Genomic DNA, 18280 nt, shown 5'->3' on the forward strand with positions numbered 1-18280 from the left:
CTGTATGACTCATGGGTGTTGGTCTAATGGGATTACCCCGTTGGGAACAACTAAGTTTTCTAAGCTTGGAATTTGCTTTGAGTACTATTCGCTGTCGACAACGAGTCTCTTGTTGGTAGGTCAACCTCTGACAAATCTTCGTAAAACTCTGGCAAAATTTGAGCAAATATTGGACAAACCTTGACGTAACTCTGTCAAACCTCTTAGGGTAAACTTCGTTAAAAAAACGGACATCTGTCCACTCTTCGTGGATAACATTAATGACGTGGCTATTTTTGAACCTCTGACGTTTTGTAACCCTCTCTAAATTAACAAAATAAGCACGATGATATCTAAGGAGAAAATCATACCAAAGGCAACAAGACGCACAATGTTCACAATTACACTTCAAATACGACACTGTTATGTCCTTATGCAGGATGGATGCCAGTACAGACCCATTATCACTGGCACTGCATTCTGTGTAAACACCCTGGCACAACGATACCCTTTTATAAATGAATTTAGATTACATACCTGCACCTTTTCTAGTACACCTAAGAAGTAAATATATATCACATTAAACATTGATAACGAAAAGGATTATGAAACAGAAATATTTCCAATTTATCATTTCATCTTTCCAACCAAATTTATTCCTTCTTTCGGTCAAAAACATGTGTCGAAAATGTATGAAAACTCAGCATACTTCAAAACAATTTCATAAAAATCAGCTTAGAAGCGCTTTCCTTTTATAATCATCATAATTTACATCAAAGGTACTGTTTACCATTGGGAGCAATGATTTAAAAAATGTTCTACATACCATATTTGATACATAAGTGTAGGTCAGTAGTATCACAAAAATCCTATCATTATAAAAAAAAAAAAACTCGCAATAAAGCCTTGAATATAAGGAGATATCAGTATTTTTTTTCTAAATAAACCATAAGGTTATCGTAGATGGTTTAGTCTAGAAACATTTTTATTATAGCTACTGTTCACATGTTGTGTATTCAACAATACTTAAATTTTTACATTGGTTGTTGCTATCCCTGACTCACATTTTAGAACTATTTTGAAGCACTAAAGCTGGGTTTTGTTTCATCCGCAGATGGTAAATAATGCCTTTAAATGACTCAACATGAGATTCGGAGAAGGAGATATTTAACCATTGGAAAATCAAAGGAAAACCAAATATTGCAAATTGTCATCTCTTCATTCCAAAAATACGGACAAAATCCTGAAATGAGACCAAACAGGGTCTTAAAAATCAGAAATTAAAGCAACAGCTCACAGCGACAGATCATATCTTGTATATGAATGGACAAAAGACAAAAAACAAAAACATGGACTGTGTGGGTTGGTTTCTGTTGGAGTGACCAGGTTATCGGACAGGCTGGATGCCGTGTTGAAGGCTATGAACCATTAAAAGGTAATAGTGGTAGTAGTAGTAGTAGTAGTAATAGTAATAATAATAATAACAATAATAATAATAATAATAATAATAATAATAATAATAATAATAATAATAATAATGATAATAATAATAATTGACAGTGCTTATATAGCGCATAACACATAGTGCATAATGTCCCTATACGCTCAAAAAATTGAAAGATGATACAAAAAACATACAATTCCAATTACAGTGATGGTACCGAGTTTCATGTTTGTTTACACTGTAAAAAAATGCGTTCAAAGCAGACTTAAATGTATTTATATTAGTGATTTGTATTATATTCTGGGGGAGATTATTCCAAAAGGTAGGGGATTAAAAGCAAATATTCGTTCTTCGTAAAATTTGGTTCTTCTGTTCGGAATAACAAATAGATATTTACTTTTTGAACGAAGGTTCCTCTCTAATGTGTAGATTTGAAGTAGCTCTCTAAATAATGTGGAGCAAACATATAGAAACATTCAAATGCTAGTAGCAATATCCGACTGAATCCGACTTTTGACTGGAAGCCAGTGTAAGCTTTTTAAAACTGGTGAAATTTGTTCACGTTTCTTGATTTTCGATACTACTCCTGTAGCAGAGTTTTGGATTGATTGTAATGTCTGTATCTGTTTGACGGGCAATCCACAAAGCAATCCATTACAAAAATCAAGGTGGTACATAACGAAAGCATGAACTAAAGGTAAAGAGGAAACCCTGAACTCAAACCTGCAGTCATGCAGACTGCCCTGTTAATTTGACCACTCTCATTGGAAGATCTCATCCATGTCAGAAGGACATTCAATGTTTCTTCATGATCATACTCCAACTTGGAAAACGTCGACTTTGTCATTGTTGTCTTTAAAGTAATGTGCTCAGACCTGCATGACACTCGTCAACACAATTAAGTACCGATGGAAAGAAGAAGAGTTCTCCTTTACTCACAGCCAACAACCATAGATGACAATTATGAAATGGTAGCCCTCTAACGTTGGATAACCATTTTTATCAAGCACTGACATTTTATATGTGACCCGATAAAACAAAAGGATCCGAAAGTCGCAGGAGGTCGATTTTCTGAAAATGACATGACATTATTTCCTTACTCTTCCACTTTAATTTCATAATCACAAAACATGACTCATAAAAGTACTCGGTTGCGGAGATATCAATGATTTTATGAGGGCATGTCGAGTGGTCTAAGAAATCAGCGTTTCATGAAAACCGACTCGAATTTTTAAGGTAAGACAGTTTTCATCTATTGACAATTGAAGGTTTGTTCCTAGAAACCTTGTGATGTTCATTCAAGCTTAGCGTCAGTGGTCTGCGCACGACCAATCAGTAATCAGGATGCCATGCACTGACCAATAAGATCACTCCCTCATTGCTAGGGGCGGAGTCTAATTGCGGCGCTAAATCCCAAACTTAAGACACATTTCTGTTCCGTTGAAAATCAGAAAATCAAGGCCCAGAAAAATGCTACATTTCTTGCCTTTTCCTTGATCATTTAGCTTCGAAATTTCGGCAGATGATAAACGAAACATTAGACTACAAACTCATGTTAAAAACAGAAAGTCGAAGGTTTTGACCGATTTTAATAATCTGACTTCGAACTCGATTTTCTCGGCTCAGCCGTCAGCGACTTTTGGATCCTTTCGTCGTGGCGAGTCCTTCATCGGTAAAAGGTCATAGAAGTAATGATGACGACACACATAGAATAAAGACCAAAATCCAGTACTATATGAGAGCGGGCATTAGTAGATTTATGAGTCCCACCTATTAAATCTCTTCACCAGCGGCCTGTTGACTTTCCATATCATGAAATAATAAAAAAATCCATTCGACGTTTTCAGCTCCTCCCGATATCAATCTTGATGTGTTGTGAATTTTGTGCTGTTGTTGTTGTTTTTTTCACGGACCTCAAGTCATTCCGACTGACACCACAATTATTCCTTGTTTGAAATATGGGTAGCAAGGTTTAATATGTAGCTCATATGCTCCTTGTGCCTATGTTCCTTGTGCCTAGCAGCGAGAAATTAATGATTACTTTAAATCTTCTTTGATTTTTTTCCATCTATTTCTGGCTATTTCTGTCAAATTTAAGTCATGCTGGCGCTAATCAAAACTAAATGGCAAAGATCGCCACCGGAAATGAATTTTGCCACATACTGACCAAGAATGAATAATTATGTACAACACCTAAAGAGTAATGACCACGATATGAATGAATAAAAAAAAAACAACAACAACGTAAAGCCTTCACAGAGAACGTCAAAACATTTTCTTTTATCATAACTGAATAAAAAAAAAAACTTCCACTTTTACACATCAACCGCTGCATCTAAGCATTTTGTTCTTATATCGTACATCCCTATTATATTCATAGTATTTACATCTCAGTAGCTTCACATAAATGTTTCAAAAGTGTGGATACTCAGTGAATACTGATATTTTCACAATTGTAAGCACAGAACAATCCTGGAAAAAAAAAATACCAGCACGACATCGAAAATTCCGCCCACCCGGCGATAGGCGGTTCTGCTCTAACGTCATAAACACCGCCCTCTCTCGAGCAATACTGATCAATGTCCAGGGCAAATCCTTGTCAGGCGTTGTGAAGCTTGTTTCAGCGAATAAACCAATCAACCCATTCAGAAAAAAAAAAGAAATAGCGAGTACCGTTCAGTATGGACATTATGGATATTGGACAATCAGTCGAGTATAGTGACATAAATAGTTATCCCAGTTTCTACGTTCGTCTTTGATTGCGCTGAGTAACCCTCTCATGCGCATTTAACCTCTTAATACGTCGAAAATATTCCTACGACACTGCTACACTGTGCGCAATTCTTGTAGACGATGCAAATATTTTTGTTCTTCCCTTCCTTTGTCTCCACCTTTTTCTTTTGTTCGTCACGAACGTCTGTAAATGTCTCTCAAAAATAATGCGGATTTTTAGGAGATTAAAATTCACTCCGCTCCAACTTTCTCTTTTTCTCCTTTTTGCCTGACTTCACATGGGTCCCGTTGAGTTCTTGCTGTCATCCCGGGACGAAACGTCAACAACTTTCACGCTCATACTCATGGCGTTCCGTCCGCGCGTCGAACCCGTCAATCCGTCCGAGTTGTATTCGGTGGTGTGCGTCGTGGCTGTGGCGTACATGTACGCGCGCTTGATCTTCGGGTCCTCCCGCCGCGTGCAGCACGGAAGCTTACCGGCCAGCCAGTTTACAACGCGTATTCGCCTGTCAAGAAGAAATTGAGAAAGGTCTCTGCGATTGGCTATTGCTTTTTTGTTTGTTTACTTTTGTTTGTTTGTTCGGAAACAAGTTACAAGTTTTTTTCCCCCAAAGGTGGGCAGGTAAGTAGAGGAGGTTCAGTGATCAGAATAGCGAAGTGATAGGACATAATCTTTTTTATATATCATAAAGTGATGCAGCAGATTCTTATCAGATGATATGACCGGTCATTAGCGAAATATACTGACCGGTCAATAGCACTTTCAAGTCGCAATGGTGACCGGACGAGATTTCATCGTTTTATCTACGCACGTTGATGGTTGACGCAAAATTGAAATACCTACTATATTGAAATTCTTTCGACTGGATTTAGAGTTGATGGTAATTTACCATCTGCTTCATCTGCTACATCATTTCATGAAACAAATAACGCACATCTTTTGTTGATGCATTAGTATACTAGGGAGCTTTAGATTTTTGCGACGGGGACGTTCAGAGGAAAAAAAACCCCACCATGTTCTGAGCATGAGCAAAAATGCGCGTCAAGTTGATCTATTTATAGCTTGCGTCGTCTGAGTTTTTCACTACGCGTTCTGGGCTATTTTTACGTCAGCTCAATTCATGGACTTAAAGAGCTACTTCATACATGCACCCATAATATGGGGGCGCCATTTTATTTATTCATTTATTTTCATACGTTGCGTCCCAGCGTAATCTAAAGTGACTTTTCAGCACGACGCAAGGGGAGAGGAGAATGTCAAGCTCAAGCGTCTTCTCAAACGTCCGCGCCGCAAATCTAAAGCTCCCTAATAACTTGAAACAGTTCAAACACCTTCGGCATTAGGCTCGGACATGTTGCACCGTTCAAAAGGTACCTTATGTGGGTAAAATGCTCTCACTGACGTGAGTTACTTGTATGCTATTTATTTAGTAGTTTATAATGAATAGATATGAAAATGAAATGGAAAAATGGGTATCACATTTAACCGGCATTAAAGAAGAAAAATACTCCGGTTCTGTATTGCACACATTTACAGACAGACACACACAGACACATACCATCACTCACATAATCATACATGATAAATACCCTATGATAACATTAAAAATGATAACTATGCAGACAAGAAAAAAATTCAACGAAATAAAAGCAGAGTTTGGTTTCTAAACGTTTGGGTCTCCCCATAGCACGACATAATAAAAACTGTCAAGGAATACAATTCAAAGCCTCAATCTTAGGCCAAATATGATTACAGGTTCACTTTTATGTATCAAATCTGTATCAATTTAAACTATATTGTGGTGATGTACACATTTCACACAATCGTTGATTCTACAAACAATATTTATGATTGCTACAATATAGATAATATTGATTTTGCAAGTTGATCAAAAGTAAAGGAATAAAAAAATCGCAATCAGTAAGCCAAGAGACGCACATTGATTTGTGAACTTTCAGATTTTGTTCTGAAACAGAAATATGGATAAAAATGGAAAACAATGTGTTAATTTCACCACTACGTGCCCCCTCTTTTCAGGGCGAAAAGCTATTGCTCATACGTGCTACAACTTTTGTCTATTTTTGCCCTCTCTTTCTGGGCGTGATGTTGTTATTTGACTTTTGCTCTTTTCTTGTTTTGTTTTTCTTCGAGAAGAATGTTAAATTCTGCGTGGATGAGTATCTAAGGAGAAGTAATTGAGAAAGCTGGAGATCTGTACTGTAATTCAGTATATTTAGAGTAACATTACAACCCAAAGAAGAAAAATTAGGTTTCTAGGAAATTGGACTGTTTTGAAGGAAAAAAAAATAGTAAAACCTTTTGGCTTTCCGAAGCCCAAAGGAAAATTAGAATATGTTCCGAGATGCAGCGTATCATCATAAAGGAAATTCAGCAATGTTTCGCAGCAATATTTCGCTAGCTAGCGAAATAGCAAGATAGCATAAGAGTCGTAGAGCACAGTCCTTTCACCTTGTTCAACACAGTCAAACTGGTTTTGAAATATCTGGATATACAGGCAACACCACAGTAGCATAGTACGAAGAGAAATTGACATACATGTATGATAGATACGGAAACCAACAGCCCATGGAGTGAAGAGTTGTTTCGTGCGTGTCTATACGAGTGCTTAAACGTTTCAAAATGGTACACCAAGTGTTACATACTACCTTAATTCTAAGCATACATTCGTGCTAAACATGCCGTAGATGAAGGGGTTGGTGGCGCTGTTCAGCGAGGGCAGGTTCTGAATGATGGGCGTGATCACCAGCGCTCTTTGGCTCTTACTGTCGATGACGCCAAACGCCTCGAGAGTGTAGAACAGCGAAAATGGAGCGAAGCAGCAGATGTACGCTGAACGAGACGGAGTAGAGATGTTATGTAATAATTAGGATTACCATTCTTTGTACATTAAAGGGATCGTATGGTTTTGGTTGAGACCTAACGTCAGGTTTCATTTTTTTGTGAGATAATGAGAAACCTCTTTCGAAATATGGAAGAGCATGTAATTCCTACAGAGCTTAAAAGATATTGATGAAAATTGGTGTTGAAATGACTGAGATATCAAAAAACAGAGCGATCGTAATAAAAGTGGGACCCACCTTTTATGAGGAACGGGTTTTACTTTGTTTTTGGATGTCTTAGCCATTCCTAAACCGATTTCCATCTAATAAACTTTGAATTCCTCTTAAAATGGTATGCTCTGTATCATTTCATTACTGGTTTCTTCATATCTCGCAAAAAAAGTTAAAAGGCCAATCCTCATCTCCAGCAATGTTATGCCATCCCTAAACACTCAACCGTTTGCCTTGAAAACCGCTATTTATTTCTTATGTGTCACAAAAATGGAAAATCATCAAGAAATATTTAGGCAAGGTATTTTTTTTGAAAGTGCAAATACTACAATATTCTTTAAGCAAGTTTCATTATCTGTAAGACTTGAAAGCAAACACTACACATTGAAGAGAGAATTTACAATTGATTATAGATTAATTTGAAAAAAAAATATCAACATGGGAACAAAATTTATGATAAAATAAATAAATAAAGGGAAAAAATGAACATTCTCCTAAATGTTTTTCTTTCTGTTTTTCTAGTCCCCTTTGTATATCTGTCTCTCATTCTTCCAGTTCATTGTACTTTTTTGTTTTTGTTCTTGTGTGTGTGGTTTTTTTTTCTTACCTAACACAATGCAGATTGTCATCTTGATGGTTTTAATCTTGGCCTTTGGAATCAGTCCGCGTGAGCTCGCCCGATGTTTCGGCATGTTACTGTTGCTGTCTTTCGACAAACCCTCGTACGCCACTGGAGAGGCGGTAACAGAATGAAACAAAATGAGATTTGCTTGTATTAGTGATGTATTCATATTTTGTATCAAAGCCATACCCTACCACGAGTCATAAAGCTCATAAACTTGTCGCAAGGCAAATAAAGCCCATGAGTCCGACGGTAGGTCCCCCCCCCAAAAAAAAAAGAAAAAAGAAAAAAGAAAAAAAGAAAGGCCAACAAGTAAAGCACTAGCAAAATAAGGCCAACAAGTTCGACACTAGGCAAAAAAAAAAAGAAAAAAAAAAGAAAAGACCACAAGACTGACATTACATCACGGGGTTTAATGTGTGGGTCTCGTGGGCCTTTTTTGCATAGTGTAGAACTAATGGGACTGGATTGCATAGTATCGGAATCATGAGCCTTATTTGCCTATAGTGTCGAAATCATGGGCTATGTATGATTCGTGAGATGTATGACTCTTGGATGTCGAAGTCGTGACTTGCACCCTTGTAATCACAGATGACTTTATTGATTGACCACCACTGTTACAACTTTTTTTCATAAGCTTGTCAATAATCCCCTTTCAAAACAGTCGCTTGGGAATTTAGGCAAGATGAAAATAATGCGATCTTAAAATCAGCTAATGCAAATTTCCAAAATTAAAGATTTAGTTTTACATGATTGCTTTAGGGTGAAAGACTACTGACAAAAAATGGAAAATGGAAATATCCATATTTTGGAACATTTCATTTACAGGTATGAGGACATGACATAGTATTACGCTCAGAAACGAGGCCCTGATTTTGAAGAAAAATTACCCTCTGCGCAACACAAAATCTAGAAGACAAGAAAACTTTCACAGAAGTAAATAAAAAAAAAAAGCCACACAGTGTTTTGACAGTATTGATTGCCAAAGCTATCTACGAAAGAGATTTAGTCAAAATTAGAAAGACGAGTCAATAACGATCATCACGTTTTCATTTTCTATGAAATAATCGATTGATTGAAAATTGACTCTGTCTTTGACAAGCATTAATTGATTAGTCGCTCATCTTTATACAAACTGACGATTGTGTACACTGATAATCCATTCGTACCGTCTCTGTTTGAAGACTTGGTCCTCTTCACTTTCTGGGGCCCGCCCATTTTCTTGCTGCGTCTCCAGATGGTGACGATGATTGTGACGTAACAGAATGTGACGAGGATGAGGGGAATGTAGAAGAAGGACGAGATGACGTACATGGTGTAGAGCTTTGAAAGAAAAAAAAATCAAGCGAAATGATAATTAAAGAAGCTGCAGGCGATGATCTGTGGGGGCGCTGTGGCATAGTGGATAAGACTCCCGACTACCGATCGGAGGACCCGAGTTCAAATCCCGCCCTGTGCTTACGTCCTTGGACAAGATGTTTTTAGCCACCATGTCCCTCCACAGTCTCGACCCAGGTGTATAAATGGGTACCTGGCAACGCTAGGGTAATAATAATGGCAGGGCCCTCTGGTAGAGATGAAACATTCACTGTAGTATACTACATTAGGAAACATTTTTCTTTTCAAACAAAAAACAAGACGTTCATGAAATAGAATGAATACAAAATAGAAGAGGTAACTGTGCGTGGTGGCAAATCAGTTCCTTGAAAGTAAAAATAATAAGATAAACAAACACCACATTAAACGTTTGGTTCCAGACGGAACGTTGAGGAGTACCTTGAAGAAGAGAGGAAACGAGCACACAAGAAGCGCTAGCTCTACACAATCTCGCACTTTACACTACGGACCGTTCCATCAACGGGAGCTTCATTTGCCTGAAGAAACCAATAGACGAAGCGTCGCAACAAGTGACTTCATTTTCAGTGATTCAATAAAATTTAATGATGATGATGATGATTCAATATATTTGTATAGCGCCATATATCTGTTGTAGAAACATTCACAGGCGCAGATTCCTCCAAGAGAGTTAGCAATTGAATGCCTGGTGAAAAATATGAGTCTTGAGTAAGGCTTTGAAGTGCTTCAGTTTGTCAATTTCACGGGAGAAAAGATGGGAGGGAGCTAAAACGATCTTGTACTTCGACTGGACGAATGCAGAAGAATGTACAGCAGTCTACACAACAAAACTGGTTTAAGTAGCCTATGCTGAGATCCATCTAAAGTAAGTTACAGAGCAGCGTACCTTGAATTTCCACCGTGCGTTGTCTTTGTATATTAGGGCCGGCCAGCAGGACATGACGGTCGTCTCTCCGTTCGGCGACTGCAGGGGGTCAACCTGAAACACTACGGCAGAGGTGATGCACAACAACCCGGGCAGTACCCATCCGCCAGCCGCCAGGACTGTAGAGCGCTTTCCTGTAGATGAGCGGGAAATGAAACGTGTCCGCTCAATCAGATATGACGACCACATTCAAACTTAATGTTTAGCTGATTAATGGAACAGTTTCAGTAAAAGGCTTTGTATCGGTATCAGTAAAAAGGTCTGGTAGACTTCTCCATGCGTTTAACCACAAAACTACTGACAAATTCAGAATATAGTGAAACAAGATGATAATCATTGTAATAGCTTTTCAACTGGATGATCTGATCGTATGTAGAATAACTGATCCCTATTTGCCCCAGCCATCTGAACCACCCAGTGTTAAAAGTGTTCGAATGGAGCTATCTGATCGCGTATTAAACGATTGCAAAGGCAGATACATGAATAACGATTAAACTAAACTAATGTATCACAATATATCTCCATTGCAATCAATGTTTGCAAATTTATTAGATTACATCATAGAAAACCGTGGAAGTCAATGTAAAATCTTTTATTTGGCTAACATGCATTTCCTAACTTACATCGGTTCTATGGAATTGATATTAGTCAAATAATGATAAACTGATGACTATCAAAAAAAAAGAAAAAGAAAAAAAGAAATAAACAAGACAATATACTAACGCACACAAACTGAAATACAGCGATATGTATATTGAAACATAATGGGGAAATAACACGATGTTTTATTAAAAATATGACTTACCATGAAGAAAAAACAACAATGTTCCCCTCAAACATCGTTACACCAGTGGCTTATAGTAATACACCGGCAATGCAACGTATGGAATTAAACGCACAAAAAGAATTCCACCAATGGTATACACTGATATAAAAACAAAAAGACAATGAAAATTTTTCAAAACAATCAACCAACAACGGCGCAGATCAATATCGCGCATGGGATTATGGTTAGATATAATGTGCTTACAGTTCGTTATTCCGAAAGGTTCGTTACAACGAAAATGAAATACGACTTGTTATCTCGATTGTTAATCAGAAAATGAAAAAAGTTCGTTATTCCTAAGGCCCGTTAACCTTCTTCATGTTCTTTTCATTTTCGGATTAATGAACCTTCCAAACAACAAACGGTTTTTTCATGTTCGGATAGAAAAAACATTGGGAATGAAAAACAAAAACAAAACAAACTAAAACATCTTTTCTTGTTGCCTGATTAACGAATCTTCGGAATAGCGAACATCACCCGAATATGGTTAGTGTACCAAAATCACCCATTAAAACTCACCACTACCTGTAAAATCCATTGGGTAAGACGATGGCAAAATAACCGGTCGAAACTCAGGGGCATACAAGCTGATAAGACGAGGGCAAGAGTATCACATAAGCCTGCGAAGAATTTCGATTAGTCGATGGAGAAAAGTGTGAATCGGAAAAAATCGGGGTTATGTTCAAATGGTTAAAACATTTCTTTTCAAGAACACTAAAAAATAATCAACAAAGAAACAAACTCAATATATGAATGCATTGTAGCTACCAATTACATACTGCTGAGCAGTTACGTTTATCAGAAGGAGTAACACACAACTTTGCTTGAAGATGAGTTTGAGGTTTGATTGCACGGATTAAGCACCATTTTTTTTTTAATACTGTAACGTAAGTCCATCATCAGATATAACAAAGCAAAATCTTTCCGGAGATACGCTTACTTGTTATGATTTATAAGAAGGATTATTCTTGGAGTTATGACAAAAAATATTCCATATTTCCTTTTATTTTCTTTGTTTCTTAGCGGGTTCAATCGCATATATCTAAAATTAACAAAAAATGGAGTTAACTCCGTTTGCGATTGAACGCTTCAATTCCACATTTCTCAAGCAATTAAGAGCAAGTAGACAAAGCTATCGAACTATTCTATGGAAGATTTTGAAAAAGTTATGATTTTGCAGCACTAAAGGGATAAAGAAACCAATGGAAGAATAGATTTATCTTTATCCATAATTTCAAAATTAGATGACCACTAACAAGAGTCATGCATACTCTCTGACCATTATCTTAAAATTACCCCGCGTCGAGTTTTAACATTGTTTGATAAATTCTTAAGATTGATAGTTACTCAATTAATGTGCATTTAGTTTTGTGTTTTAATCCATTCATTTCTATACACAAGATGCTCTGTCTCGATTAAAATGTGTATTTCTCAAAACTCTTCATAGCCGTTGCTGTGAGTGTTCCATCATCTTTCCACTTCTATGCCCGCTCCCTTCCGATAATCAATTTCATCTCTAAAATCATCGGCCAATCATCAGGTCACAATCTATACGATTCATATAATTATAGACTATCATTATTTCACTATGAGGAATATCATTAGTATAGGTTTTTATTATAGTGTCACAACTAGTGACGTGACTTTTTAAAATAATATCTAGACAACCCCACATATTGTGAGTATGATATTTGGTATACAATTCATCAATATTTCATAACATCCTACGTCAGCGTAGGGTTATTGCAATAAACATCTGCTTGTCACGTTGAAAGCGCATCACCTGCTCTGAAACAACGTCATGATGGTCAATTATGGTAACACGTACCTACACCCACTCAAAAGCCGAGTACTTGTTATACGGCTTGGAATAACATATGGATCTCATAAAACATGCATTCATTTGAAAAAAAAAGAAGAAAAGCATTGATTCAAAATTATCCTTTTTAATGATATTTCCGTGTTCGCACTAAAAATAATTCATTAATTATGCATACCCTGCATGTCATGGATATTATGATGACCAACTAAACTGTAATATGAATTGTACAATGGTGACCAAGGAAACCTTTGATAGATAATAATACTATGGTCAGTAAGAATGGATTTTGAATAAAAAGTTTCCAAGTTTCAAAAAGGCATATTTTGGTGGGTTTTTTCGTTTGTTTTTTACTATAAAATATTATTTTGTAGTAAAAGTAAAGTACACGCCGAACGTGAATTTCCTTGCCCAAATTTCATGGCGAAACGACCTGAATGTACTATAATTGTAACAACCCAATGGCAAAGACTACGCTTTTTATTTTATTGTTGAAATTGAAATGAATCCCATTTTATCGAAAAAAAAAAGCCCCTGGTGTGTTCACCTACGCATACTTTCCGCTATTTTGGTGCCCAATGGAAAAGTAAAATGGGCAGATTATGTATACTGCGAAATCTGTGAGAGATGTACGAACCCCGGGCTGTACGAATGCAGGTTTATGTTTAGGGTTTGTGTTTAAGGTTTCTTTGAACATTAATGGTCAATAACTTCGACCATGGTCACGTTGTAGACAACTTGATAACTCCCACACAGGTCAACCCACACAGTCAATTTTTCTCTGTTCATATTTAACACAAAGCTCGCAGCAACAAACCATGTCTTAAATATATATAGAGAAAAATGGATAATGGTTAGACTTTGTGTGAGCAAACAAGCTATCGACAACGTGGACGTGTTGAAGGATATGGACCATAAAAAGTTAGTAGAAACCCTAAACACAAAGCTGCAGTCATGCAGGCTGGCCTGTTAATTTCATCACTTTCATTGCCTGACATCCTTTATTCAGTGAGACATCCATTGTTCCTTCACGATAACACCCAAACTTGGAAAAAGTGCACTCTGGCATTGTTGTCATTAAAGTTTACGTGCTCAGTCATGCATGACATTTGTCAACAAAATTAGGTATCAATGAAAAACGGAAGAGTTCTTCTTTCCACATAACTAAAATTGCGCTCTCCATAGCTGACAATTATGAAAAAACAGTCCTCCAAAGTTGGATTGGCTTTTTTTTTCTTTTGATATGCACTGTATGCGGCTTTCCTTTGTCGTCAAGGAGTACTCTGGGTTTTATCGTGACGTCATAAAACAACGCTCAGCGGCCACGCATTGATTATAATACTGGCATGTTGATCGACGAAGAACGTAGATAATATAGTTCTAATATAAGGCACTGTGGAAGCCAACAAAACTAAATCGTTCATATGAATAAAAAATGAGATTTGAAAAACGGTATTGACCAATAGATAAAAACAAATTACAAACAGAAAACTGTAACAAACTCTTGTTTTATCATTACTTTCATGTATCATCACATAATTATGCCTATAAGTATAAATATATATATGAAGAGTTTGTTCGCAAAAACCGATAAGTCCATTTTTGAATATTTTGAAGTGCGGTCTCTGTTATAATGTACAAAATAATACCTTTTAAATGATATATTGTTCACTACATATAAAGGTACAGTTTTGAAGTAATGGTCAAGAGAAGCAAAAATGTTCTTATTATTCTCTTTATTTTTCTTAATCTTTTATCGCAAATATCTCCATTTGGCAAATATGGACTTATCGGTTTTTGCGAACAAACTCTTCATATATATTAGATTATATTATATGTATTATGTATACATATGTGTGTGTATGTGTGTGCGTGTGTGCTAACATACGTTAAAGTTCGTATGTTTATATATAAACTATACAAATTGTATTGTTCTAAAACAAAAAAACAAAAAAAAATATTTATATTAAAGTTAATGTTGGAGGTTTGTTGTTACCTGTACGTATCTAAATAGCTTGCACGTTGCATCACCTCCAGTAAATTCTGGCGTTTGCCTATCGACAATATCCAGGCCGACGTTGAATATGCCAACACAAATATCTGGAAACAATTGAACAAAAAGGAACAGAGTTTTGCAAGAATACAGAAATTAGAGCCAACATATTTTGCTGCACTTAATAGCTCCATGGGCTAAGCATATTATAATTGCTGTCATGCACTTTTTTTGTTTTTATTAAAAAAATAATATCGGTGGTCAAAGAATTAAATGGAATCAATCAAACTTACCATTTCTCGTTTAGCACCAACATTAGAGAGTAAAGGAATATGCATTTTTTTTTAAGAATAAACCACAGGTATCATTGTGTATACAGGTTAAAATTTTGAGAGTGTAGTTCTCTCGATTCTCAAATCTCGATTTATACAACCCTTTAAATTACGTAAAGATCATGATGAATGGAAGGGGGTGGGAGGAGAGGCTGCGCATGCGTGATATCACTCTCACGTTCATAAACTAAATAAAGAAAAGAACACGATTATGGTGGTTTTGTCACATTCGGTCTAGCCAGTGAAAGACGTATCGAAGTGACAGCATAATGCGCGCGGTTCTGGGTATGACGTCAACACTCCCCATAGTCCACATGGTTAACTATTTCTGTATCAATGAGCCACACACAAAACCTATGGGAAGAAAATCTCTGTGGCACCCAGAGGGTTTATATGCCTAGCCTGGCATGCGCAGTAGGGTATAGCTTACGGGGAGGGAAGCAAGCTCGACTGTCCTTTCATGACGGAATCTATGCGGTTACGAAGCTTGAGGGATACCATATAGGCTGCAAATAGTTATCATCTGAACGAGGTGGGTTTTCTTCTTCTACGCAACCACAGATAAACAAACAAACAAATATGTTATTCATCATCTAGCCGTCTACCATTGCCATTGAATGTCGACAGTCTGCATTATTCCTTCTCACCTGCCGCAGCTAGGTTGGTGACGAAAAAGTTCAACCTCGACTTCTTCTTCCGAACGAGCCAGATGGCGATTAGAACGATGATGTTTCCCGTGACGATGAGTGTGAAGAGGACCCAGAGTATGGCCAGCTGGATGTGCTGTACTCATCGAGACAGAATCGGAAACAAACACAGATGAACAAACAAGCAAACAAACAAACAAAAAACAAACAAACAGATTAACAAACGATATAACAGCGGAACGGAGTGAATAAAGACATCGAAGATGAGAGACTTCTTTCGCAGATCTCTCGATGACATACTGATTGCACGCAGAATGACAAAACCATGCGAAATCCCCTGATTAACTGCTTTTCCATTTTGTGGAGATTAACAAAAGACGGAGTGTTGTTTTTTTTTTTTTGCTGCATCATGTGCATTTAAGGCGTCGTGTGGTTCTGTCATGATAAGAACACGGCTGAAGTTACATGTTACTACCATTATGACAGAATCAACAATACAAGATACGGGACGGTGTTGCATGCTTTTCTTCACTATTTCATTTTCATTTGAATGCAACGAGAGTCTGCCAAGAAATTTCACATCCGGTTATAATGTTTTTAAAGAGTTAGTCTGCTGTGTGTGATTCATTAACTTTGAAAAGATTAATATCGGATTCTTTAGCATTACTGCATTAAATCATACTTCTCAGAATCAATGAAACCCAGAAATTCACTAATGCTCTTAAAGACATCAGCAACTGGATAATTTTCTCCCACAAAATCTGAAATACTCGCTTCTCACAAAATAAAAACGGAACGGAAACAATGGGCTGAACAAGATAAGGACTGCTGTTTGTGCTCACTCATTCATCCTGAAGAAATTCCCTAAAAACAATATTGAATGTTTTTACACATTCATCATTTTGAAACAGAGATGTAAACATAGTATAATGGTATAGCAATCAACCACGGTAACAGAAGTTACAGGATTTTACCCAATCTCTTAAAAACATTCATTTTGTGATAACGGCTGCTGCAAAGTTTCAAAACTATTCGACTGCTCGTCAATGCTTCCGACAAACTTTGACCATTTCCACTTGATATTCAACATCTGTAGCAATAGGTTTTATCTTTGCCAGCTGGTAGGACCATCTCATAGAATTTAAAATTATGAATTTTTTTTTGTAGCTGTAGTTGTTCGGTATGTGTGTTGAAGATCTGCTATGACATTAGTTCTTTTTGATTGATTGGTTTGTTATAAATCGACAGTAGTTGGCGAGTCAAGCGACCTCTTTTCACTATCTTTTATTTCTGTAGGTTCCAAATATCGATGCACTGCTAATATCTACAAATGTTTTTAAAGCATTGCGTTTGAGAGATGAGATTCTTGTTTTTATGTTGTCGTTTAGTCTGATGGAGATCGATTTTTGTGGTTGGGAAAGTCTCCTTATCTTTAAGCAACAAGAAATGGACATATACAATGATAGATACATGGATGATTATAAACTTAAATTCAACGTAGTTATACAGATATCGCGTTGATATACAATTCATATATATTTGAACAACTTGCTACGAAAATATTCAGACATACCTCATATTAGAAGCTTAAACATGAATATCTGTAACATGGAACGTGTAAACATATGAATAGAAGGATTGCCGCGCATGACATGTAGCGAAGTTAAACACATATTCATGTTTTCACTGTCTCTTTACGCCAAAAACCAAAAACTTTTAACGCGTTATTCTCCTTTTTCAACCTGTCCAGCTACATGAAAACAGGCCTGTTTACTAACACATTCAAATTTATGGATGTTGACGTAGTAACGATCTAATTCTATTAAACCTGAACCTCAAAACCCACCCCTCTTTCCATACGTTAGTGTTGATGATGTAGGGTAAACCTCGGGCAAGCTTGCAGGTGGTTAAAGGAGAACCATCGTTAGAAAGGCAGGGCTATCCATAAAATTTGAATATTCAGTAAACGGGTCTATTGCGGCATACTACATTTTTTCCTCTCACCTTATCGACGGAGATCGAGTCCACCAAACCCATCATTATCTTCATCTGTGCCATTTGCCGAACTGTTATGAGTCAAGTTGTCCCATACGGTGGTCCACTGGCTAGGGTAGGGGGTTACTGATGACGTCATAATGGTACCCGCCAGGCTCACACAGGGTGAAAATGGCAGTGGGCCCCAGCACTATGGAAGCCAAGCACCTATTATAGTAGAGATATATTATTTCCTTTGTTAATCGTTCCTTTTACCTTATTTTGCAGCTGCAAATGAGTGGGCGACAAACAAGAGAGCAAGAGAGTAAAGTTGAAGTTCAGAAACAAGTATGAATCTTGATTAATTCCTGCATTTGTTTGAAAACGTCATGCAGGAGACATACACCCTTTTTGGGGGCATGTGTGCGCAGGTGTGGTTTTCATTCTAAGGCATTATTTACATTTGGAGATAAACACAAAAAAAAACACGCTTTAGTGCTTAAAAATACTTCTAAATTATGAGTTAGTGATCGAAACACCAGTGTACAAAAGTCAATC

At 36.9% G+C, this 18280-nt stretch overlaps 1 pseudogene; it reads right to left on the reverse strand.

Moving 5' to 3' along the window:
- Positions 1-4396: 4396 nt before the first annotated feature.
- Positions 4397-17806, reverse strand: LOC139730363 (neuropeptide S receptor-like; annotated as a pseudogene).
- Between the last annotated feature and the right edge of the window lie 474 nt (positions 17807-18280).

This window comes from Diadema antillarum, unplaced genomic scaffold (assembly GCF_040938485.1).
Source record: "Diadema antillarum isolate AM-2024a unplaced genomic scaffold, OU_Dant_1.0 seq00000303_RagTag, whole genome shotgun sequence".
Lineage (NCBI taxonomy): Eukaryota > Metazoa > Echinodermata > Echinoidea > Diadematoida > Diadematidae > Diadema > Diadema antillarum.